Here is a 27,026-nt window from a genome sequence, read left to right on the forward strand (position 1 = left end):
AATAACTGGTTTTTCCTGCAAAAGAGTGTCTCGGATGTCGTCAAAAATAATAACATTTTCGTGAACAGCATTCTGCGGGGCAAAAGTAGTGCTTACGTTGCTGGAAGATGCAACCTGTACTGTATCTAGTCAAATTCTTTCTGACGTGCTGTTATTTGCGGGAGGATGCTGTGACATTTCAACTATTTGAACTGTTCTGTTATTTCTTCCTGACGTATTACATTCGGGATGATACCGACTGTCTGGTTCATTCATGATAATCTGTTGTTGTGGTTGATTCTGCTGTTGGTAAGATCGACTGTTATTAAATGTACGCTGAAAATTGTGTTCATTACATTTACGTCTGTCATGATAGTCATTGCTATACGGCGCGTTGCGATAGGAATTGAAATGATGTGTTTTCTGTACGTAGTGATTTCCTTGTTACTGTGCGTTACTATTTGGCGGAGCCGACGCTATACGTGTAGGCGGCGAAACATTAAAGCTTGGTTGACCTTGCAGACTGCATTGTTGATTAGGTGTGCTAACCAACTGGTTTTGTTGCTGTTGTGGGGAAAACCCTCTATTGTTGCCAAAGTGTGTCTACGATTGCTGATAATGAAAACTGTCACTTTCGGTAAAACTTGTCATATCAGGTTTTCTTTACTCATTTCTAATCCTAGATAGGTCGATAGTCGAAGAGCTGTTTTGATAGATATAAAGGATAGTAAAAGAGAAGGCAGCAGTGCAGAAAACTAAAGATGAAATAGCACTACTACGGCTCGGGGCCCTGTGCACGCTACGGCACATATTCATCGAAGTATAATGAATCCCCTGAGGTCTCTTACGTGCTGCAAATAAATTTTAGTTTCTGCGTTACAGGCAATGCCTGTGAAAATTCAAAAACAAATTGTTGTATCTAGGCCAATTCTAGTTTCTGCATTACAGGCCAAGCTGATGAAAATACAAAAGCAAATTGTCGTATCCAGTCCAAAGGGTGAATCTGTGTTCTGTCATTTTAAAATACTTTAAATTTCCTAACGGATAGAAAGTGCTTGTAATAAAAATTTTCGTCTCTGAATGTCTGAACAGGTTCAGGATTGTATGCTAGTCTGTTTGTCTGTGACTGTTCGCAATCTAACTCACGTACTCTGTATATTACCTAAATTATACTGGCTGTGTGAGTGTGAGAAATGTTCGGAATGTGGCGTATGCTATGCCGTGTTAGAGGCTGAAATTTTTTTTTTATTTCTGTCACTTCTTGCTGTAAAGACGACAATTTTCTACGTAATGTATTGTTGGACGAACCTATCTCACTGACTGTCTGCTGTAAATTTAGGAATTCAGGTGTTTGATTAAGCGAAACTGGTGACGTATCGTCTGATTTGATGTCGTTGTTATTTTCGATAACCTCAATACGACTGGCCAATTCATCAAATTTTCCAGTCAATGCTTTAACCTGATCATCATTTTTAGTGCCACAGGCATTAATTTGTTTTTTGATTTTACGGGTGGTTTTGTTCAATTTCTTAACGTTTGCTTTAATAGCATCGGGATCCTGTATTAATTCCGACTGTTCAAGTCTGCTGGTCATTGTCTGAAAGTCTACTATGTGAGTGTCTGCTTTTGTTTTAAGAGTGGAGATTTCATCATGCAATTCAGTGTTCAACTGTTTGATAGTATTAATTTCGTCTGATACTGTAGCAATGCTGTTGTCTACGAATGTTTTTGCTTTCGTAAACAATTTACGCTTATCTTCCTGTCTCTGTGCAGTAATTGTTTCCATGACTTGTTTCTTTACTTTGTTCTGTTCCTGTATAAATTTCCTGTAACGCGTTTCACTGTTTTGTAGGTGGTGATTAAAACGTTCGTCAATTTGGCTGTTCTGCTGGTCAAATTTCGCGTCTACTTTCGCATCCAGTGTGCGTGAAAGTTCTGCTGACATTAATTTAAACTCGTCGCGTAACAGTGTTGCGTTTTCAGAACATTGTTTAGCGACTGCACTAATTTCATATCTAAGTAATTTCGTTGTGGCTGCATGTGTATTACTTAATTCTTGTGCCCGAGATCTAATTTCTTCACTACTGTTCCTAGCACAAGTCTTAATTTCCTCGTGTAATTGTTCATTAGTATCATGACATTCCACGGCAATGGCTGTAATCTGTTCACTAAGCTGTTTGAAATTGTTATCTTGTTTTTCATTAAGTTGTTTGTTCGATTGATTAAGGTTGTCCTGTTTTTCATTCAGTTGCTTATTCGATTCATTAAGTTGTTTGAAATTTTCATTGAGTTGTAGCAATACTGCCATAACTTGATCCATGCCAAAATTAGCGACTCTATTTTCTATGCTGTGTGTTGGTGTATCTGCATCTGTCACGTTTTGTATAACCATTTGGTCATTCTGTGATTCTTGAAAAGGTTTGCCAATCGGATGTGCACTGTTGGCCACTACATCGGAATGAAATAAATCTGACGTATTCTGACTACACTGTTCATCTTCGTGAGAAAAATTTATCTGTTCACAATTCAAATTTTGCAAACCGGGTGTGTCAAACTGGGCAGCGTTCATTGTATCAGAACGTGCCGCGTCATCAGTTGTTACATTTATTCTGGACATAATTGAATTTGTTTGCTCATCATTAGAATTAAAATCATTACTAGTGGTCGGTACCCACTGATTATCAGTAATTAAAGGATTACACTGAGTGTTACAAGTATTAACGGTCAAATTATTCGAGTCGGCTATTTCATTCATTGCACATCGCGATGTACTGTTAACAGATTTTCGCGGCATTTTCACAAATCAATATTAAGCACAAAATCAATCAAAGTCAAAACAAAAATGGAACAAATACAATTACAACAAGGAGCAATAAATTGCCGATGACCTGTGAAATAAAGAGTGACAAGTTAGTAAATGCTTTGCGCCAGATGCAAACTACATTTAAGTAAATAAGAGCAGGTATATAACTGACTACCTCTCAGAAATTCACAAAAATACGATCCTGGCCGGTTGTCGACAAGTGTAACCTCCCCACAAAATATAAAAAATATAAATAATATTCACATTTGGTGTAACCTCTCAACAGTAAAATTTCCGAAACCTACCAATAATACAATGTGATTAACCTCTCAATAAAATTGTCGCTCACTTATAAATTTTCAATAATTGACTGTCGATTTAACCTGGTAAATTTGGGACGTAAGCAGTGCTGCGTCATGGCCCTGATAGATCATTCTGAATAAAAAAAAGAAAAATTCTTACCTCAATGAAGTCGCCGGATAACGCATCTATATCTGCTCTTACAATAAATTTTTCTGGCATAGCCCTGTGCAATACTGGCCGATAGATTTGTCATTTATGAAAAGAAACAACTGATTTTTCTTTTGCAACAATCGGGATGATCATGGATTGCAGAAATTAGTAAATTCTTTAAATTGAAATGAATGGTTGTTAAAAGTTACTTTTTATGAGAAAGATTATTATTAGGACATTTTTAAAACACTTACATGGGACTTGAGATAACAATACTACATATGCGCCAGGCTGCTTTTACCTTATACAATAATGCTCAGGCTCCGGCATCACTGCACCACGGCCAGCCCAGCCAACACGATACACCAGACCAGACTGATCGCTACCTACAACTTACTCCTACAGCTACACAGTTCCTACTGCAGTCAACACTGCTCTCTGGTCTGAGATTCTCTTATACCTTACATATCGCAGGCAGCGCGTGAGCAATTCTTCGAAATTACATCTGCTCGGACCTCTTACAAGGAAAAAAGAAAAAAAAGATGAATAGAGCGTCTGCCATATAAGCAGAAGATCCCGGGTTCGAGTCCCGGTCGGGGCACACATGTTCATCTGTCCCCGTTGACGTATGTCAACGCCTGTAAGCAGCTAAGGATGTTCATTTAATTGTAATTTCACATTTAAATTTGTCTGATTTATCGCGTAACTGAAGTTCAACGGATTTCTTTTATCACTCATGTGGATAACAGCACACTTTTCATTATTTATGGTCAACTGCCAATTTTCGCACAATACTGATAATTTCTGACGACCTTACTCGACGATTAACGACAGCATCACCTGCAAACAACCTAAGACGTCTTCTACGTCATTTATATAGATAGGGAACAGCAAAGGTCCTATAACATGCTAGAAATCACTTCTGTTTTACTCTATGACTTTCAGTCAATTACTACTAACTGTGACCTCTCTAACAGGATATCTCGAATCCAGTCGCATATGTGAGAAGATATTCCATAAGCACGCAATTTGATTACCAGACGCTTTTGAGCCACATTGTCAAAAGCCTTCTGGAAATCTTTAAATACGGATTCAATTTGAAATCCCTTGTTATTAGCACTCAACGCTTCTTGTGAGTAAAGAGCTAGTTATGATTCACAAGAAAGATGTTTTCTAAATCAATGTTGACTGTGTGTCAATAGACCATTTCCTTCGAGGCAATTTATAACGTTCGAACACCATATACGTTCCACATTCGTACTGAATATCTACGTTAAGGATATGGGCCTGTAGTTTAATGCGTTACTCCTATTGCCTTCCTTGAGTATTGATGTGGCCTGTGCAACTTTCCACATTTTGGATACTGATCTGTAGAGCGAGCGATTGTAAATGGCTCTTAAGTATGGAGTTATTGCCGGCCGGAGTGGCCGTGAGGTTCTAGGCGCTACAGTCTGGAACCGGGCGACCGCTACGGTCACAGGTTCGAATCCTTCCTCGGGCATGGATGTGTGTGATGTCCTTAGGTTAGTTAGATTTAAGTAGTTCTAAGTTCTAGGGGACTGATGACCTAAGAAGTTAAGTCGCATAGTGCTCAGAGCCATTTGAACCATGGAGCTATTGCATCAGAATACTGTAAGAGTAACCTAATTGGCATACAGTCTGGACCAGAAGACTTCCTTTTATTAAGTCATTTAAGTAGCTTCACTACTCCAATGGAATCTACTACCAAGTTACTCATGTTGGCAGTTGTTTTAAATTCGAATTGTGGAATATTTACTTCGTTTTTTTTTTGTTTTTTTTTTTTTGGTGAAGGAATTTCGGAAGGCTGTGTTTAGTAACTTTGCTTTAGCAGCACTGTTCTTGTGCAGTCCTAAAGCATCAACTGCACCGACCAGCGCAGCGCCGTGAAAAGGCATCGAGAAGGCGCTGACACGCGCAGCAATGGAAAGAGCGAGCAACGCCATACCTGCATGAAGACAGAGTTCAGTGCCCCCTGTCAACGCTGGTTTAACCAGCCACCTCTCGCTCGTCCTCTTCGAGTTCTGTCGCAATCTTCGAGAGCATCAGTACTGAGTAATAGGAAAACGACTCCGGGCGGGAAGGCGTGACGGTCCCCGGCACGAATCCGCCCGGCGGTTTAGTGTGGAAGTCTGGTGTGCTGGCCAGATTGGGGATGGTTTTTAAGGCGGTTTTCCATCTGCCTCGGCAAATGCGTGCTGGTTCCCCTCGTCCCACGTCAGTTACACTATGTCGGCGATTGATGAGTACACACTGTCACCACGTACGCGTACACCGTAATTACTCTACAACGCAAAACACTGGGGTTACATTCGTCTGTGTGAGACGGTCCGAGGGGAGGGTGGGGGGGGGGAGGGGGGGCGCACTGGGGACCGAACCACACAATAACCCGGGTTTTCAGAGTGAGGCGGCGGTGGGGTGAGTGGACTGCTGAAGCCAGTTGTGGGGTTGGGTACCACTGAGGGCTACGGCGGGGACGAAGCCTCTCCGTCGTTTCTAAGTCCTCAGTTCAATACAATACAATACGAATGCCATACTTAGCCTGCGTCTGCGAGTAGTAATAGCGAGTAATGTAATTGGATGTAGGAGACACAGGAAGCATAGGTATCAAGAGAAGTTAAGTTTCTTGTCTTTTTCGAATTAAAGTTTTCTATTCATTAGAAACTCTTTTGTACAGGTGATTTTGGATTCCTGCCACTGGCTATTGGAACTTCTCTCTTTACTTGTTTTTTTCAGTGCTGACTTCCACAGTAGCCGACACAACAGTCATCGATATTATTTCCGTTGCCATCGCTCAGAGAAAGGATTGATTGCGCCTCATCGCTAGTATACTTTACATACGACCAGACTCTCTCTGAATTTTCTGTCAAGTTTCAAGAGAACGTTTCATTGTGGAAAGTATTATAAACATGTCTCATTGACGTGCGTCTAAATTACGACACTCTGTAAAGGATCGCCGAACTCGGGGATTTTACTTTCGTTTAAATTCAGCACGCTTTTTTCGTTGTTTCTGCAACAGTGTTCTAACCCGTTTTCAGTACAAAGGGGTATCAGCTCCGTCGTTTGTTAACTTATTTGGTATAAATCTCTCAATTGCTGTCGGTATTATTTCTTTCAGTTCAAACCACATCTGTACTACACTTTGTTAATTTGGAAGGAGTGAAAACTATCTCTCAGAAAAGGGTCAAGCGAGTTTTTATCTGCTTCTCTGAAGAGGTATACTTTTTGTTTATTTTTGGAGGATTTTGGAGTTAAGGTATTCAGTCTCGCCACGACAACCCTGTGTTCACTAATCCCTGTATACGTTTTGAAGCTCGTTATTAGCTTACGATTATTTGTTGCTAAGAGGTAAAGTGTGTTTTCACAACCGTTTTCTATTCGAGTGGGCTCATGAACTAACAGCTCGAAATAATCTTCAGAGAATGCGTTTAGCCGGCCAGTGTGGCCGAGCGGTTCTAGGCGCTTCAGTCTGGAACCGCGCGACCGCTACGGTCGCATGTTCGAATCCTGTCTCGGGCATGGATGTTTGTGATGTCCTTAGGTTAGTTAGGTTTAAGTAGTTCTAAGTTCTAGGGGATTGACGACCTCAGATGTTAAGTCCCATAATGCTCAGAGCCATTTGAATCATTTTTGAGTGCGTTTAGTACACTTAAGAATGATATTTTACTCGTACTCCCGTCAACATATCGAGGGCAAATTGAAGTCATCACCAACTATAATTGTTTGAATCGGGCATGTGTTTGAAATCCGACTCAAGTTTTCTTTGAGCCTTTTACCAGTTGTACCATCTGATTCGGGAGGTCGGTGAAAGGATCCCATTATTATTTTATTCGGGTTGCCAAGAATGACCACTACCCATACTAACTCTCAAGAAGTATCTACTTCAATTTCGCTACAAAATAAACTACTTCTACCAGCAACAAACACGCCATCGCCAACTAATTGTGTTTAGCCTATCCTTTCTGAACGCCGTTAGGTCCTTTGCAAAAATTTCAGCTGAACTTATCTCCGGCCTTAGCCAGCTTTCAGTGCCAATATCGATTTGAGCATTAGTGCTTTGGAAACTGAAAATTTGTGGTAAGGTCTTATGGGGCCAGACTGCTGAGGTCATCAGTCCCTAAGCTTACACACTATTTAATCTAACTTAAACTAACTTACGCTAAAGACGACACATACACCCATGCCAGAGGGATGGCTCGAACCTCAAACGGCGGGAGCCGCGCGCACCGTGACAAGACAAGACGGCTACCCAGCGCGGCTCTGTGATTTCTGTTAGCGCTTGGATCTCTGGTACTTTCCCAACAAAGCTACGACAGTTTACAACTCTTATGCCAATGGTATAACATGCGTTTTCCATCAGTGATTTAGAGAAACCACAGATAACCTAGGCTAGACGATCAGACACGGATCCAAACCAAGCGCCTCCGAAACAGGCGTCCACTGTCTTAAACTCTTCACCACGTTTTTCAGTTAATTACACGAATCTTATTCCGTAGAGACAGTTTTGAGGTGTCTATAGGATGCAGAAATATGCTACGGGGTAAATTTTTTAAGGTATAATATAATGAAATGACTTGATTTCATAGACAATTACAGATAATGAAATTAGTAGTAATATTTAGATCCCAATATGTTAATTCTAAAATTTTCACAGAAGATAGTCTTCAATATAGAAGAAGTTGTCACCTGGAAGAACATATTACAATACTGTCGTAAACGCTACTACTTTATGCAAAGACATGTATCATTTTGTGACAGACTGTTCAGTATAGGTATGTGACTCCTTTCTGTACTAGTGTTAATCCCTTGATGATTTTATAATGGTTTTGCCCTAGTGTTATTTTCGAAATTTTTAAAAAGAAGATGAGAAACTAGAAGAGCTTGTAACGACGACCGACTTTAATAAATATACAGACTGGAGAAAAATTTGCACACTCGTTCTTTACAGTGCGATTACTTGCATTTTTGACAATACTGTAGTTCTGTGCACATTATGGTAGAAAATGAACGACAAAAAATTGCAGTTTAACAATTCTGTAATTACTTAGGAAGCAAATATGTTCATTCGGTAAGATATGACAGCAGTTCCCAGCTAGTGTTATGAATAGAGTAGTTATAATGCTCGAGCTGCTGGGTTTTGTTTTGAGTGTGTGCGCATTTCCTCTTATTCTTTAATTTAAGCCTACGTTGTTTGTCAGTTGTGTTATATAGTAGTTACAGCAGGCCTTACATATGACACGTGCAGTTAGTTAGCACTGACACAAAAATATCAGTCTATCAGTTCTCTGTTCCACTTTTGATTGAACCGAGTAAGGCAGCGCAGTGGTTAACACATTAGACTCCCATTCGAGAGGATAATGGCTTAAACCTCCTTGCGGCCATCCAGGTCTTGGTTTTCTGTCACTTCTCTAAATCACTAAAGATAAATGCCAACGTGGTTCTCTTGAAGGGGCAAGGCCGATTCGACAAGCTTCCCTAATCCAAGTTTTTGCTTCGTCTCTCATGACCACGTTGTCGACGGGACGTTAAACTCTAATCTTCCTACTTTCACTTTTAAAAATCTATTTTGCTTTAAGAATCCTCCTGCCATGCACTACACTTCTCCATGTTTCTTGGTGCATTGTCAGCAAGAATTTTTCCTCTACAATTACACTTCTTCTCGCAAAGAAAGGAAAACTAACTCCACTCACATTATTTCTGGTCTGTCTCTGCTTGTCTGTCTTCCACTACTGAATTTCTACTTCTCCTGAGTACTTATCCTTCAACTAGGCATTACACAGCCACTTCATTTTAGAGTATAATTTCAAACCACTTCATCTGCTACATTCGAACCCAGATTCCTAAAACCTCGCTGCTATTGAAGCCATCGGTTACTACCAAATTTCGTTCTTGCCACTTTCACGTCCATTACACCGAATTTCAGGGTTACTTCATCAATATATAACTTCCAAACTCAGTTGGAACTTTAAATATCACAATCACATAACGAGTCTTCCATTTAGCTTTCAGTTTGAAATGATCAGGTATTTTAGTATTTATTGCCATCCATTATTACTATAATTAGTTACATCTATGGAAATATGAAAAAGATTTTCTATATTAGCAACACGGAGGAAGCTTCATTGGAGTGGAACTGAATACTTTAGAACAAAATCTATTTCTCTAGAAGTCATGAGTAACATACAAACCCAGCTTTTGGCACTGCAGTTAAGAATATCATATTCATATGCGTCCTCTTTTTGTGAATAAAAAAAAATTAAATTTGTGGCAAAGTCTTATGGGACCAAACTGCTGAGGTCATCGGTCCGTAGGCTTACGCACTATTTAATATAAATTAAACTAACCCACGTCAGAGAGAAGATTCGAACCTCCGATGGGAGGAGCCGCGCGGACCGTGACAAGGCGCCCAAGACCGCACGGCTATCCCGCGCGGCTTTGTGAATCATTCTGTTGGTCTATACGTAAAGCCAACACGAAATGTTCTATGTAAGACGAATGACACGCGCTTTGGGCATCAGCACGCTATTTAGAATATTGTTTTTAGCTTTTCATGCGCTGTTCCACAGGCAGGGAGTTGTGGTAAGTAACGAACAGATACCGGTCTCCACTCCACTGTCGTATACATACCGTACTACTTCCTATAACTCACGTACAGCTGTGTGGTAGTTATACGGTGTACTTAGATCTACATTTGGTTCTTGATGCATTAGTTACGAAGGCTGGTGTCGTTGCTTGTACACTGGTTGACGTCATCCAGACCAAAATATGTTTCATCGTCCGTAGAGTCGTCTTAGAGAGACAAGACCTCTTTGTACACAAACGTTAGGTAGGAGCCGCCCACCGGCTATCCATAGTCCAGCGAACGAACAAGCCATCATTTAACTGGACGCTAAAACGCCCAGCGAAGTACATGTGATATAGTGAGGTAGCTACATTTCTCGCTACGTATGCCTCTTGACATGTTACACGCGGAAGGGATGAGGAGCATTCGTCATTATTTAACCCAACACCTCTTCCTTAGGAACGGAAATTTAGGTATGCAGTTTTCTGAGTGGTTACAACAACAGGAAAACTACCATAATTTCAAAAACATTGTAATGTAGTGCGATGTAGTTGCGATCACATAAGAATGTCCATGTTATGCACAAGAAACCCGCAGGTTGCCTGCAAACATCAGTATTTGGTCAACACTATTCTCAACGTGTGGACCGAAATATTTTGAGATAGGATTTTGGGTCTCTGTTTGATGGCAGACCCTCGATTGCTCATAAGTATAATGCTTTTTTCTACAAACAATTTATCTAAAGCACTAGAAGATATTTTACTTCATATTCGGCAGAGGTGATGATCCCAACATGATGGTGCACCTGTACAATTTGAATTTCTTCCTCTAGCCGTACTTTAAAGGATACGTTTCTTACACTCCACCTCTAACTGTTGAAGAACTAGAAGCATGCATTTATGCTGCTTTTGTTATTGTGCGCCGGCCAGGGTGGCGGAGCGGTTCTGGATGCTACAGTCTGGAACCGCGCGACCACTACCGTCGCAGGTTCGAGTCGTGCCTCGGGAATGGATGTGTGTGATGTCCTTAGGTTAGTTAGGTTTAAGTAGTTCTAAGTTCTAGGGGACTGATGACCTCAGACGTTAAGTCCTATAGTGCTCAGAGCCATTTGAAACATTTTGTTACTGTGCATGCAGCTATTTTGAGAATAGTTCGCAGGGATATGAAGCAACGTGTCTTTAAATATTTTTGTGGATGAATGCAGCTAACTTTGAGCATCTGGTCTGAAGACAATGTATACCTTTTGCATGATATATTCTCACTAACAGTGTATATATGACGTTTCAGCAGGTTACTGATGTATTTCATTCGCCGCTCGAACCAAGTATGTAATGTAAGACTAGTAAATTTTGAATTATTTAAATACTAAAATGTGTTGAACTTCTCCGCGTTGATAACTTTCGTAGTAATTGCCAAGAGAAGATGTTTATTTAGCTGTCTGTTAATCCTCAAGAACATTTCTTACTTTTCTGACCAAGCATTCTTATGGTAACCATTCAAAATCTCGAAAGACCTCGTCGTTGGGGGGAAGTTAGACTCTGTTCTATCTTATTTCCAGCAATCGTTTTTAACGGATTGATAACATTTTCTTTAACATGAACGCTTATACAGTTGGTCAGCGCCCACAGATTAATAGTCCCCTGGTCGATATTGCATCTACGTACATATTAAGCAAGCCACCATATGGTGCATGCCGGCGAGTACCTTTTACTACAACTAGTCACTTTTTCTCCTGATCAACTCATAAACAGAGCGATAGATAAATGACTGTTGCCTTACACATGTGCACTGCCACAGAAACTGGCTTACTTGCCGAAAGTGACGGCGGATAGCGTGGCGTGGCCTTTGACTCAATGGAGGTGGGAGGAAGAGGGACAGATTCCAGGGACAGATTTTAAATAACGGATTTAGTTCCGGAACAGGGACTCACCTGAGTGCACTAAAAATATTCGTATCTCATGATGCACCTTAAACCAATAGCTTGTTTTACTGGCGCACTGCTGTGTCCTACACATGAGCTCTAATACTATGCTGCTGATTTTGTGTTTAGTGTGGTGAAACGATTGTGGGCCAACAGCCTTGCCGCAGTGGTAACGCGGTTCCAGTCAAATCATCGAAGTTAAGTGCGGTCGGGCTGGGATAAAACTTGGACTGTGGACCATCCGGTCTGCAGAGCGTTGTTGGCAAGCTGATCCAGAAGTAGCGGCTCCGGTCTCATAAACTGACATACGGCCTGGAGAGAGGTGTGCTGACCACGTGCCCCTCCATATTCGCGTACAGTGGCGCCTGTGGGTTGAGAAGGACACGGCGGCTGGTCGATGCCGTTGGGCTTTCACCGCCTGTTCCGTCGGGGTTTAGTTTGAAAGATTATTTCTGGTAGTTAGGTAATTTTTAAAAGCCATGCCGCTTCATTCAGGCAAACTTCAAAGTGCATGTCACATGCTGCGTGAATCTCTACGAGTACTTAGGGAAAATCAGTGCTTTCGTCAAAATTGTAGTTTTTTCTGCGATTTGAGTATTCATTAGTCTTCATTTGAGGTAAATGCGTACACACTGCTTGATTCCTTTCCGTGTGCTTTCAAGAATGAAAGTTTCAAGTGTGATTTAATCTTGTCTCTGACATTTGTTGCCGGTTTCAAGAAGACAGCAGATTATGTGTGAAGACAAACACTGCATATTCAAACACTTACGCAACAAAATGTCAGGCTTAAATTTGCAGCATCTCTGCCGAGTGAACGTCATTAACGCTTTTTCGGCCAGTGAACTTGTGATGGGTAGACTTTCTCGGCTCTTAATTTCGTGACGTGGAAGCAATATGCTAAGTCAAACGTACTCTAATGTTATCGCTGGAGACAACTCGTAAAGCTGAACCATCCTTAGACTCTAAATTCAAGACTAAACTCCTCGCTACATACAGCAACTGAGGAAACTGGGGTAGCAGTGAACAATTATATTACACAGAAACATATTGGAATTTCGCTCCGCCATATTATTGTTGTTTGCATTCTGTTAGCAGACAGTTTCAATACTTACAGAAGCTGAAAGATAGGATGGGTTCTTACTCAATGCTTCGAAAATGTTTTTATTCGAATTTTCTCAAAAATGGGTCTAAATATTTCGACTTCTATGAGTTTCCTGTGAGAATAGTAAACATGGACAAACAGTCCGTGATGAACGTACGGCGCTCCCTACATCGGTATATCTGCGGACCGCGTAGGCCTTAATTTCTGACATTTCAGCAGCGGTATGTTTTTTAATTCATAATTTCGAGCTGTAATGCGCAGAGATGAAAACGGAAAAAGAAGCGAAAAGGAGTACTAATTGCGAAGGCCAGGCAGCCAGTTACGTGTGCAAAGGGAGCACCGGCTCAGCACTGCTGTTTCCGTCCGTTGGCGAGACGAATGACTCTGTAAATTTGATCATTAAATTTAAGAGAGGTCGGGCCGTGGGGATCGCGAATGCGGCACACACTGACGTCGCTTTTAAAATTTATGAAGGCTCTCGCGGTAACGGCGAGCGGTTGCCGAAATTTATACCTAACAACGGAATACCTATGTTATACGCTGCATCACTCCACTATATTTTACCGTTGCGAATTCTATCTCTTTCATTATGTAAATATTGTAATGTAGAGTTAGTGTCGAAACGAAGTATTTAGAAGACGCTTTTATTAATATTTAGCACTGAAAAAGGTGATTATTGGAAGTCACTCAGGACTCAGTGCACTGAAATAAAGCCGCATGAAGAAAAGAGAAGCGGAGCCAGACACTCTAAACTTTTACCTTTTGTTTTTCTTTCTTTTTCGATCATAAAGATTTACATACACCTCGGACACATCATTTCCCAGAAACAGGAGAGGCGTCTCACAACTATAGCGACTTGGAATGATAAGAATACGGGTTATCCACATTTTTTTCCGAACTTAATGTGGCATCTGCGTTTTCCTCACTCATTTAAAGGAATAATTAACGGGCTCTAAATTTCCTCCTCACTAATTCGACTCATGAGGACACTCTCGCTGCACTTTGAGGAGCTACTGGAAGTTGAAGTAGATGCAAGTCAAAGTGCTGGAAGTTTTTCTTTCTCTTTCAATCATAAAGATTTACGTACACCTCGGACACATCATTTCCCAGAAACAGGAGAGGCGTCTCACAACTATAGCGACTTGGAATGATAAGAATACGGGTTATCCACATTTTTTTCCAAACTTAATGTGGCATCTGCGTTTTCCTCATTCATTTAAAGGAATAATTAACGGGCTCTAAATTTCCTCCTCACTAATTCGACTCATGAGGACACTCTCGCTGCACTTTGAGGAGCTACTGGAAGTTGAAGTAGATGCAAGTCAAAGTGCTGGAAGTGCAACAAGCAATAAAACAGTGAAGCGGCAGTCCGTTATTTTGCATTCTCTCTCTATTTCTATAACCTCCAGACACCAATTAACCAGCCATCCTGCATCACACAAAGCTGGAAAAAAAAATCATTGTATTAACTATGTCCTAATGAAAATCAACTAACATCAACGTGTCATTCTTCCTCTCTCACTCACTCACTCTCTCTCTCTCTCTCTCTCTCTCTCTCTCTCTCTCACACACACACACACACACACACACACACACACACACACACACCCACACCGGCGCTAACGCTTAAAATTCGTGCTTAAAATTATTTCAGCTACAGACAAAAATACGAGTATGTTAAAGCATTATACTCTTATTTGGCTGTCAGTCCAAGGGACTGCATGTGAGTTCATTTTTTGTCGTAAGACTAATAGGCAGTGGTTGACCATGTCACACTAAACAGCCTAGCAAATTACTTGCACGGTGAATGTCATTCACCATGTGGTTCCTTTATGTTAACCGAATATTTCGGACTATTGCTTCCGTTTACGTTAATAGCAAATACCTAACCCGCTATTCCATTTAGACAAAACTTACACAGCTTCACATCTTAGCTAAGGTCCTATAACAAAGTCAATAGGAAACTAAAACCTGCCAGACATATGGTTTAATCCCCTATTACTAAGATAAATAAATTCTTCAGGCTTCACCAGGAGTTCCGCTGTTAATAAATATACCATTTAAGAGAATCTGTATTGTCCACATTCGGAGTCCTATCCTCGAAGCATGCAGCATCTTAACCATCAGAAGTACGTAATCTATCGAAATAACGCCGACGTCAGTACCATAGACCGCGAAAAATTTCGTATTTATTTCGGATTCCATGAATTCGATCGTTCAAATCTATTATTCTGTTTCGGTAAGCTATTATCAAGAACTGATGATGTGATGACGTTATGGACTGGTGATGCAATTGTAACAAGCATACACCACTTAGTGAAATTTCCTTACTACTGTAATTGACGTGTTTAACATCCAAGGCCATCAGAGACAGCACACTGGCATAGAGAAACATGGAAGCAGATTTTTTTTTCTCTGATTCTTTAGGGTAAACTGCCACAAACCTTAGAAAATAAAATAAAGAATGACGTAACAAACGTCTCAATTGTCAGTCGTAACAGAACTCGTGTAGAACTCAATATGACTGTGTTGTTACTGCACTAGTTTGGCATTTTGAAGCAGATAAATGTCTATTCATCATGGAGACACATAATTTAATACACGAACGGACTAAAGAGGCAATCTTAGACGTAACCTTATGCAACGCTTAAGTGACTGAAGTCAGAGAAATACACTCCTGGAAATTGAAATAAGAACACCGTGAATTCATTGTCCCAGGAAGGGGAAACTTTATTGACACATTCTGGGGTCAGATACATCACATGATCACACTCACAGAACCACAGGCACATAGACACAGGCAACAGAGCATGCACAGTGTCGGCACTAGTACAGTGTATATCCACCTTTCGCAGCAATGCAGGCTGCTATTCTCCCATGGAGACGATCGTAGAGATGCTGGATGTAGTCCTGTGGAACGGCTTGCCATGCCATTTCCACCTGGCGCCTCAGTTGGACCAGCGTTCGTGCTGGACGTGCAGACCGCGTGAGACGACGCTTCATCCAGTCCCAAACATGCTCAATGGGGGACAGATCCGGAGATCTTGCTGGCCAGGGTAGTTGACTTACACCTTCTAGAGCACGTTGGGTGGCACGGGATACATGCGGACGTGCATTGTCCTGTTGGAACAGCAAGTTCCCTTGCCGGTCTAGGAATGGTAGAACGATGGGTTCGATGACGGTTTGGATGTACCGTGCACTATTCAGTGTCCCCTCGACGATCACCAGTGGTGTACGGCCAGTGTAGGAGATCGCTCCCCACACCATGATGCCGGGTGTTGGCCCTGTGTGCCTCGGTCGTATGCAGTCCTGATTGTGGCGCTCACCTGCACGGCGCCAAACACGCATACGACCATCATTGGCACCAAGGCAGAAGCGACTCTCATCGCTGAAGACGACACGTCTCCATTCGTCCCTCCATTCACGCCTGTCGCGACACCACTGGAGGCGGGCTGCACGATGTTGGGGCGTGAGCGGAAGACGGCCTAACGGCGTGCGGGACCGTAGCCCAGCTTCGTGGAGACGGTTGCGAATGGTCCTCGCCGATACCCCAGGAGCAACAGTGTCCCTAATTTGCTGGGAAGTGGCGGTGCGGTCCCCTACGGCACTGAGTAGGATCCTACGGTCTTGGCGTGCATCCGTGCGTCGCTGCGGTCCGGTCCCAGGTCGACGGGCACGTGCACCTTCCGCCGACCACTGGCGACAACATCGATGTACTGTGGAGACCTCACGCCCCACGTGTTGAGCAATTCGGCGGTACGTCCAACCGGCTTCCCGCATGCCCACTATACGCCCTCGCTCAAAGTCCGTCAACTGCACATACGGTTCACGTCCACGCTGTCGCGGCATGCTACCAGTGTTAAAGACTGCGATGGAGCTCCGTATGCCACGGCAAACTGGCTGACACTGACGGCGGCGGTGCACAAATGCTGCGCAGCTAGCGCCATTCGACGGCCAACACCGCGGTTCCTGGTGTGTCCGCTGTGCCGTGCGTGTGATCATTGCTTGTACAGCCCTCTCGCAGTGTCCGGAGCAAGTATGGTGGGTCTGACACACCGGTGTCAATGTGTTCCTTTTTCCATTTCCATGTGTGTATGTATGGGTTTCTTTGATAATGTTATAATTAACAATGCACTCGCAGAGTTCGTTTAACTTTCCAGATCACTGAGATAACTAACTTTTCTTAATACACACGAGTACACGAGTTGCCCAGATAAAATTGACCAAAAGATAACAAGTAAATTAGGGTACATAACACCTAAAGCATGGAACAATTAGTAACATCAAAAGAACTATGGCACAGAATTGACCCATCGAGGTAGTCGAAAACATAAAACAACAGGTATAGGAAACTGAAGTTTGAAAGAACTGTAAACATAGTGTGAAGAAACAAAAGAGGAATGAAAACGATCAGGAGTAAAATAGTGTCCTTTAGTTAGACAAGAGCAAAGGCGGCACTGCACAGTAATTGTCACGACTATTAAAACAGTCATGAATAAAAAGTAAAAGCATAATCAGCGAATAGTTTGAAATAAAATGAACAAAGCTATACACAATCTTCAAAATATTGCATAAAAAATAAAAGAAAGAATAAAAGAGGGACAGAAGATAAGGAACATTTAATAGTAAGTCTTCAAAGAGGTCACAGAAATATTTTTCTCCGATGTCTCATTGCTCGTTGAGTATGGATGAGGATTTTTTTTTTTGTGACCACACATTTCTCTCTCTTCTAATGTGTTATGTAAAAATCCTTTAAGTGCGTTATCAAGCACTTTTAAGTTACTCATTATAGATCCTTCTGAATGACTGCGATGTGTTAGGTGTTGACCGAGTATTGATTCCTTACAAGACGTACTCGAAGTGAATTCCTTATAATGAGTAGTGAAGTTCCGACCGGTCTGGAAAGTGTACCGTTTGTCTTAATCTTTACATAATATTTTATAAACACCTGATTTGTATGTTTTAGCCTATTCTGCAAAAGGTTATTAGTAATAAAGCCCATATATATTATTTTGGTAAATTTGCCATTGGGAGCAGTTAGATTGTTGTCAAATTGTCGCACTTTACGAAGTAAATAGTCAACTGCATCAAGATTATAACAGTTAGTTTTGGAAATATGCTTTAAAATATTTAGTTGTTTAGTTCCAGAGGTAATTTGAGTATACTGTGAACCAGAGATATTAAAAAGGCGTTTTTGTACTTTGAAAAAACATGAAGTTGCATTAATTATTACATCAGTGGCAAATGACTTCATGTAAAGAGTGAATCAATGCTTATCGCTACAATTTGAAATGGTTTGATCTAAGAAGTTAATACTATTGTTGTTTTGGTGCTATATTGTAAAAACAAGATTAGTATGCTATTAATGTAATTATTAATGCAAATTCATGTGATCCTTCTAAATAAAAAAAAGGCCTTTTCAAATCCGTGATTCACAGAATATTTAAATTATCTCTGGAACCAGATGCAATCCATAAAGAACCAAACATTTTAAACCAAACTGCCAAAGCCAGCTTTTTTAACTAATGAAGTTGATTATTTGATTCGTAAATTTCAACAGTGCGACAACAATCTTACTATTCCCAATAGCAAATTTACCAAAATGACAAGCATAAGCTTAATTTCTGGCAAAATTAATAAATCGTTCAAAGAACACCGATTTGACAATAGCCTTTACTACAAGCGTTCGAACTTGAATAGTGGCAACTATTTATTCACAACCGATACAAAAGTGTTACATGTTTGCACCTGTTACTGTCCTTCAAAGTAGTCAGCAGTGTTGTGCAGAACCCGTTGCCAGCGATGTGGAAGGCGTAGTGTACCGTTCGCAGAGTCTGTTCTGTTGATGGTGCGAATAGAACGGTCTACTGCCTGTCGAATCTGTGGAACAGTTCTGAAGCGAATGCCACGAAGTGGTTTCTTCATCTTCGGAATAAAATCAAAGTCACTAGGGCTTAAGTTTGGGGAATATGTTGGATGGGACAGTACTTCCCAGACCCATCGACCGAACAGAGCAGCCACAGCTTGCGCTGTATGCGCCCGCGCATTGTCGTGCAAAATGATGGGTGGATTGTGCAGAAAGTGTCGCTGCAGTTAGCTTGGGAGCCCAACGTGGCGGGTTGTGTGTTAGCCTACACGGCTGGAAAAGTAGCATGAGCGCCAAATCGGTGGCCTCAAGGAATCGTATGAACATTTCCAGAGATATTTAGTGGTAACGAGTTTCTCTCCGTAGCCATCCTCCGCAGCAAGCACAGAAATATTTGTTTCGTAAATAAAAAACGTCTTCCCTTGCTGCACTGTATTTTATTTCTCCAAGACGCGTTTCCTCTCTTTTCCACTTTAAGGCATCATCAGTCGGATCTAGAATGATACAGTTTGGTTTATAAATATGGTATTTATATATGATAAATCAATTAACGTATCGCTTTTTATGTGAATAAGTCATTACTTACAATTCTTTTTGTTTTTAGTTGCGTTTCCTCTCATCTGGTCACACTATGGAGGTTGCACTACAGCTTTGTTTATGAAACATAAGCATGTTTTTATGTTCTGAACTTCTTTCTTCCCACTTTTCATCTTCTTTGCCCTTATTGTTGTGATCCACTATTAGTTTTCTGCCGCTAATTATATATATTTGATCAAAATCTGTGCTTTAAAGGTGTAAATACTTTGAGTTCACTATATGTACAGGGTGTTTCAAAAATGACCGGTATATTTGAAACGGCAATAAAACCTAAACGAGCAGCGATAGAAATACACCGTTTGTTGCAATATGCTTGGGACAACAGTACATTTTCAGGCGGACAAACTTTCGAAATTACAGTAGTTACAATTTTCAACAACAGATGGCGCTGCAAGTGATGTGAAAGATATAGACGACAACGCAGTCTGTGGGTGCGCCATTCTGTACATCGTCTTTCTGCTGTAAGCGTGTGCTGGTCACAACGTGTAAGTGTGCTGTGGACGACATGGTTTATTCCTTAGAACAGAGGATTTTTCTGGTGTTGGAATTCCACCGCCTAGAACACAGTGTTGTTGCAACAAGACGAAGTTTTCAACGGAGGTTTAATGTAACCAAAGGACCGAAAAGCGATACAATAAAGGATCTGTTTGAAAAATTTCAACGGACTGGGAACGTGACGGATGAACGTGCTGGAAAGGTAGGGCGACCGCGTACGGCAACCACAGAGAGCAACGCGCAGCTAGTGCAGCAGGTGATCCAACAGCGGCCTCAGGTTTCCGTTCGCCGTGTTGCAGCTGCGGTCCAAATGACGCCAACGTCCACGTATCGTCTCATGCGCCAGAGTTTACACCTCTATCCATACAAAATTCAAACGCGGCAACCCCTCAGCGCCGCTACCATTGCTGCACGAGAGACATTCGCTAACGATATAGTGCACAGGATTGATGACGGCGATATGCATGTGGGCAGCATTTGGTTTACTGACGAAGCTTATTTTTACCTGGACGGCTTCGTCAATAAACAGAACTGGCGCATGTGGGGAACCGAAAAGCCCTATGTTGCAGTCCCATCGTCCCTGCATCCTCAAAAAGTACTGGTCTGGGCCGCCATTTCTTCCAAAGGAATCATTGGCCCATTTTTCAGATCCGAAACGATTACTGCATCACGCTATCTGGACATTCTTCGTGAATTTGTGGCGGTACAAACTGCCTTAGACGACACTGCGAACACCTCGTGGTTTATGCAAGATGGTGCCCGGCCACATCGCACGGCCGACGTCTCTAATTTCCTGAATGAATATTTCGATGATCGTGTGATTGCTTTGGGCTATCCGAAACATACAGGAGGCGTCGTGGATTGGCCTCCCTATTCGCCAGACATGAACCCCTGTGACTTCTTTCTGTGGGGACACTTGAAAGACCAGGTGTACCGCCAGAATCCAGAAACAATTGATCAGCTGAAGCAGTACATCTCATCTGCATGTGAAGCCATTCCGCCAGACACGTTGTCAAAGGTTTCGGGTAATTTCATTCAGAGACTACGCCATATTATTGCTACGCATGGTGGATATGTGGAAAATATCGTACTATAGAGTTTCCCAGACCGCAGCGCCATCTGTTGTTGAAAATTGTAACTACTGTAATTTCGAAAGTTTGTCTGCCTGAAAATGTACTGTTGTCCCAAGCATATTGCAACAAACGGTGTATTTCTATCGCTGCTCGTTTAGTTTTTATTGCCGTTTCAAATATACCGGCCATTTTTGAAACACCCTGTATCATGCTGTTTCATTTTTTTGCATACATCTGGCCAACCTAACGAAGTATATGCTGAAGACTAACGTCTATTCATTTCTGTCTGTCTGCGTGTGTGTGTGTGTGTGTGTGTGTGTGTGTGTGTGTGTGTGTGTGTGTGTGTGTATGTGTGTGAGAGAGAGAGAGAGAGAGAGAGATAGAGATAGAGAGAGAGAGAGAGAGAGAGAGAGTATATACATGATGGAGAAAAATTGTGTCACGAAATTTTAATCCTGCATAGCTGATGCCAGTAGGGACCAAAACTTCTAAAAGTGTGTAGGTCGACAACGCACAATTTTTAAACTACGGAAACGGCGCCACGCGCTCCAATTGGCCGCGGAATTGCCCTGTTGCCGGATGCCCTGGACGACGCATGACCGCGAATGCTTTGCCTGCCGGAGGTCGCGACGTATCCAAGGCGGCCCGTACACTCGGTGGTAGCGCGCCAGCCTTCCACTCTCAGGTCCTGGGGGCGAATCCGCTGGGGTCCCGACACAGCCATTATAGTTCCATGATAAGATGTACTTGGAACAAACCCATCAACATCTGTTAGTTCGCGTACAGAAAGTTTTTTATAAATTGTGTCGGCTCTGAAAATGGACTTTTTTGTAGCTAGGACATTGATTACTTTAAGGAGGAGCTCGAAATGGCGACCCTCTGACGCGACACAAGCTTGGTAACGTCGAACGGTGTTTTTCCGAACACTTTCGCTCAACATTTGGGCAGGCATTGTGGTTGACCATCTGATTGGGCCGGTCTGTCTACCACCTCGACTTACTGGGGCAAAGTACTTCACTTTTTGCAAGAAACTCTACCTGGCCTACTGGAAGATGTTCCCCTGGACATACGGCTACACATGCCCTGATGTCATTGGCCGCATGTTGAATGCAATACATTATTTCCTCTTCGTTTCTAGGTGGCTCGCGTCCGTGTGGGTGAACTAGAAGAATTCCCACAGGCGAAAGACCGGTGGAATGGGGTCTGGTGATAGCGGGGGCCATGTCATACGAGCACATCTGCCAATTACCCGGGCGTGGAAGAGTTCATTTAAATATCCACGCATAACACGACTGTTATGTGCGGGAGCCCCATCATGCCGCAATCGCGTGTGTAGCCGTATGTCCAGGGGAACATCTTCCAGTAGGCCAGGTAGAGTTTCTTGCAAAAAGTGAAGTACTTTGCCCCAGTAAGTCGAGGTGGTAGACAGACCGGCCCAATGAGATGGTCAACCACAATGCCTGCCCAAATGTTGAGCGAAAATCTTTCCTGGTGTCCGTGGACGGACGTGACGTGAGGATTTCTCCATGTCCTGTAATGAACGTTTAGAGTGTTGTAAAGGCCATCCCGATGGAAGGTGCACTCGTAGGTAAACAACACAATGGCGGGGAAGTCGGTATCTCGTGCAATACGTCGCAGAAACCACCGGCAAATCCCTAGCCTGGGTTCGTAGTCCGCCACAGGATTTAGGTCTTTGACGGCCTGGAAACTAAATGGATGGTGGCCGTCATCCCTCAAAACCTGCCAGACTAACAGATGAGTGACTCCCACGTTGTGTCCAATCGCTCGAGTACTTGTCGTAAGTGCTTCCTCGAAGCGCTAGAGAACGGTATCTTCAAATGCAGCATGCGGTCGTGTTCGAGGTATTCCCACTAACGAGCCTGTTTCGACAAGTCGCCAGTCAATTGCTGTAAACGTTTGCGGGTGTGAGTGGCGTCTTGCTGGATACCGTTCCTCATACATCCGTCGAGCTTCATGCGCATTACCTTCGGTTGGTGTATAAACAAAAACCATATCTCGTTGTTCTTCAGACGAATACTGTGCCGCCATGCTTACTGAAACTTATGACTCAATCGCAGGTGACGTGTGTGTGCTCCGAAGCGAAGCTTACGTCTGAATGCCTCTGACGTGAGGTTGAGACAAACAGCAAAACCTATTCTACATGTGTGCGTATCACGTTGGGGCAGTGACAGGTCATTCCCGTTTTCAAGAAGGGAAGTCGAACAGATATGCAGAACTATAGACCTATATCTCTAACGTCCATCAGTTGTAGAATTTTGGAACACGTATTATGTTCGAGCATAATGACTTTTCTGGGGACTAGAAATCTACTCTGTAGGAATCAGCATGGGTTTCGAAAAAGAATCATCGTGTGAAACCCAGCTCGCGCTATTCGTCCACGATTCTAAGAGGGCCATAGACAAGGGTTCCCAGGTAGATGCCGTGTTTCTTGACTTACGCAAGGCGTTTGATACAGTTCTCCACAGTCGTTTGATGAACAAAGTAAGAGCATATGGACTATCAGACCTATTGTGTGGTTGGATTGAAGAGTTCCTAGATAATAGAACGCACCATGACATTCTCAATGGAGAGAAATCTGCCGAAGTAAGAGTGATTTCAGATGTGCCGCAAGGAGTGTCGTAGGACCGTTGCTATTCACAATATATATAAATGACCTTGTGGATAACATCGGAAGTTCACTGAGGCCTTTTGTGGATGATCATGTAGTATATCGAGAGGTTGTAGGCCGGCCGGTGTGGTCGAGCGGTTCTAGGCGCTATAGTCTGGAACCGCGCGAATGCTACGGTCGCAGGTTCGAATTCTGCCTCAGGCATGGATGTGTGTCATGTCCTTAGGTTAGTTAGGTTTAAGTAGTTCTAAGTTCTATGGGACTCATGACCACAGCAGTCAAGTCCCATAGTGCTCAGAGCCATTTGAGAGGTTGTAACAACGGAAAATTGTACTGAAATACAGGAGGATCTGCAACCTATTGACGCATGGTGCAGGGAATGGCAATTCAATCTCAATGTAGACAAGTGTAATGTGCTGCGAATACATAGAAAGAAAGATCCTTTATCATTTAGCTACAATATAGCAGGTCAGCAACTGGAAGCAGTTAATTCCATAAATTATCTGGGAGTAGGCGTTAGGAGTGATTTAAAATGGAATGACCATACAAAATTAATCGTCGGTAAAGCAAATGCCAGACTGAGATTCATTGGAAGAATCCTAAGGGAATTCAATCCGAAAACAAAGGAAATAGGTTACAGTACAGTTGTTCGCCCACTGATTGAATACTGCTCACCGGTGTGGGATACGTAACAGATAGGGTTGATAGAAGAGATAGAGAAGATCCAACGGAGTGCAGCGCGCTTCGTTAAAGGATCATTTAGTGTTACGGAGATGATAGATAAACTCCAGTGGAAGACTCTACAGGAGAGACGCTCAGTAGCTCGGTACGGGCTTTTGTTGAAGTTTCGAGAATATACCTTCACAGAGGAGTCAAGCAATGTATTGCTCCCTCCTAAGTGTATCTCGCGAAGAGACCATGAGGATAAAATCAGAGAGATTAGAGCCCACACAGAGGCAAACCGACAATTTTTCTTTCCACGAACAATACGAGACTGGAATAGAAGGGAGAACCTATAGAGGTACTCAAAGTACCCTCCGTCATACACCGTCAGGTTGCTTGCGGAGTATGGATGTAGATGTAGATGTAGATGTATGTGTCAACCGGTGAATGGCAGGAGGGCAATTCCCCGGCCAATCGGAGCACGCGGTGGCAAGTTTCCGTAGTTTAAAAATGGTGCGTTGTCGACCTATACAACATTAGTAATATTCGTTCCTACTGGCATCAGCTATCCAGGGCTAAAATTTCGTGACAGAATTTCTCTCCACCCTGTATATGCGTGGATTTATCTTTTTTTGTGAAGGTGGGGGTATAGGTGGTTATTTAGTGCGAGTTGTAGAATGTTGAATACGAATGTAAGCTGTCATAGAATGGCTGAGAGTTTTAGAATTCATCTGATTTAAGTTTTGGTTTAAATGTTTTGTAGATAGGTTCATGGACAAGGGAGTAGAAAAGGAGTTACGTGATATTATTATTATTATTATTATTATTATTATGAGAATAGTCCTCTGTTGTGGTGTTACTCTGTTATTTTATCTATTAGGGTAACCAGTGAATTGTTTTGCATGAGTACTCGATCATTCAGCAGGGTTTTATTTTCTGCTTGAAAAAAGACGAAGTGCGCCTGGGGGAAACAAATACAGTGGAGCAAGAGAAGGAATTTTTATTTACAAAATGGTATTCTAGAAAAATTACTATCAGTTCATCGAATAATCTGTGTCTATAGTGGGGAGAGCCTGTTTTGAAATGACGGAATCCCCTTTGGCTCGAAGGAACGTGTATTTAAGCTGATTTAAAATATGAAGTATTAAATTTTTATAAAAATATAACTGATCCTGTGTCTCGCTTACGTAAGTGTATGCACTAGTCCTCTTCAAATGAACATAAAGTGAAGATGTGGTTACGCACTTAACTGTTCCACCAGAAATTGAAAATTTAACAATTTGCTTCTCGGTCCGGAGTGTCAGCTCATAATTTGGGGGCTGTCTACCGAACTAGCTTGTTAGGTAGGCAGAACTAAGGATAAAATTGTGGGCCAGATTACGGACGGTTGCGGTGTTCCGTGCGACTGTGGAAGCTATGAGACCGCATCTCTTCGATGACGTGGTACCCGTGGGTTGGCGAAGGAGTGATCGCGACCGGCAGCGGCTGTATGTAGCAGCTCAGCTTCCGGCGGCGTCAGCGGGTACACGACTTCAAGTAGCGGGTACCGCACAGTGGCACCCACGAGAATCAGCGTCGGGCGGCGCTCTACACAAAATTTAACAGCTGTACGATTCTTCTAATGTGTTGTTTCCCTGTCTCGCTAGCCATGGCCAGTAACATCGAAGAACCGACGCGCCATTTGGAAAATCCTAATTCAGCCGGGGATATGGAGATTGAGAATACGAAGGATAGTGATCATGAGTTCTTTTTCAGAATTAAATAAGGAACTGGGGAAACGAATAATACGAGGGGCGCTTCCTGGCAAATTAAAACTGTGTGCCAGACCGAGACTCGAACTCGGGAGCTTTGCCTTTCGTGGGTAAGTGCTCTACCGACTCAGCTACCCAAACACGACTCACGACCCGTCCCCACAGCTTCAATTCTGCCAGTACCTCATCTCCTACCTTCTAAACTTCACAGAGGCTCTCCTCCGAAGCTTGCAGAACTCCTGCAAGAAAGGATGGCTTAGCCGCAGCCTGTGCTGGTCATTCACTTGGACATGGTAATAAGGGACTTTTTAATTCGCTTTTTTATTTTTTTTATTGCATTTCATTTTTATAATTTCTGAAATTTCTTCTTTATTTTTGTTGTTATTTGTTATCTGAAAAGAAAACTTGGGCAAAAATTCCACGGAATCAAATTTTTCCGTAGGAAGAGCACAATGAGAGTAGGCTGCAAATGAAAACAAAGAAAGAGCTATCCAATTCCTTAACAATTAAAAACAAGGTGCAATATATTAGCAAATAAAACACGATAACGGGGAAGCCTCTTCCACTTCTAACGAGCGTTCACCATCTACTGGTGAAAAACAAGGGGTTCGGGATTGTTGTGACACCTGATTACATAGTGGATGTAGTGTCTGAGGAGCGACATTATCGAATTAGTTTTGGTCGAGGGAAAACGGAAAAGTCTGGACACAGAAGAAGATAATGCGAGAAAGCAGCCTCAGCTGATCGGTAAGCAGAGCCAGTTGTCGGCAAATCCAGTGCCAGTGTTCTCGCCCACAAGAGACAAATCTGTGTGGTAATGTACCAGGTTGATGACGTGTCACAAAGACCAGTCGGACTAAGACTAATGTGATAGAGGCGTTAGTTGGTCGGGATCAGATGAGGCGACTTCCATCGGGAGGATAGGAAGACTAACGGGAAACCACACTGTTTTGCAGAATACCAATGGCGAGGCCATTTCAGTTGGGGAGAGGGATGATTGTACTCCCCAACGAGAAAGCAAGGATCTGGTGGTAAGGTGTGTGTCTGATAAAATGTCAGCTCCCAGAAAACTTATTATAAAATAAAATTCACGTACATGCCGCAATTTAGAGTT

This window comes from Schistocerca serialis, chromosome 3 (assembly GCF_023864345.2).
Source record: "Schistocerca serialis cubense isolate TAMUIC-IGC-003099 chromosome 3, iqSchSeri2.2, whole genome shotgun sequence".
Classification (NCBI taxonomy): domain Eukaryota; kingdom Metazoa; phylum Arthropoda; class Insecta; order Orthoptera; family Acrididae; genus Schistocerca; species Schistocerca serialis.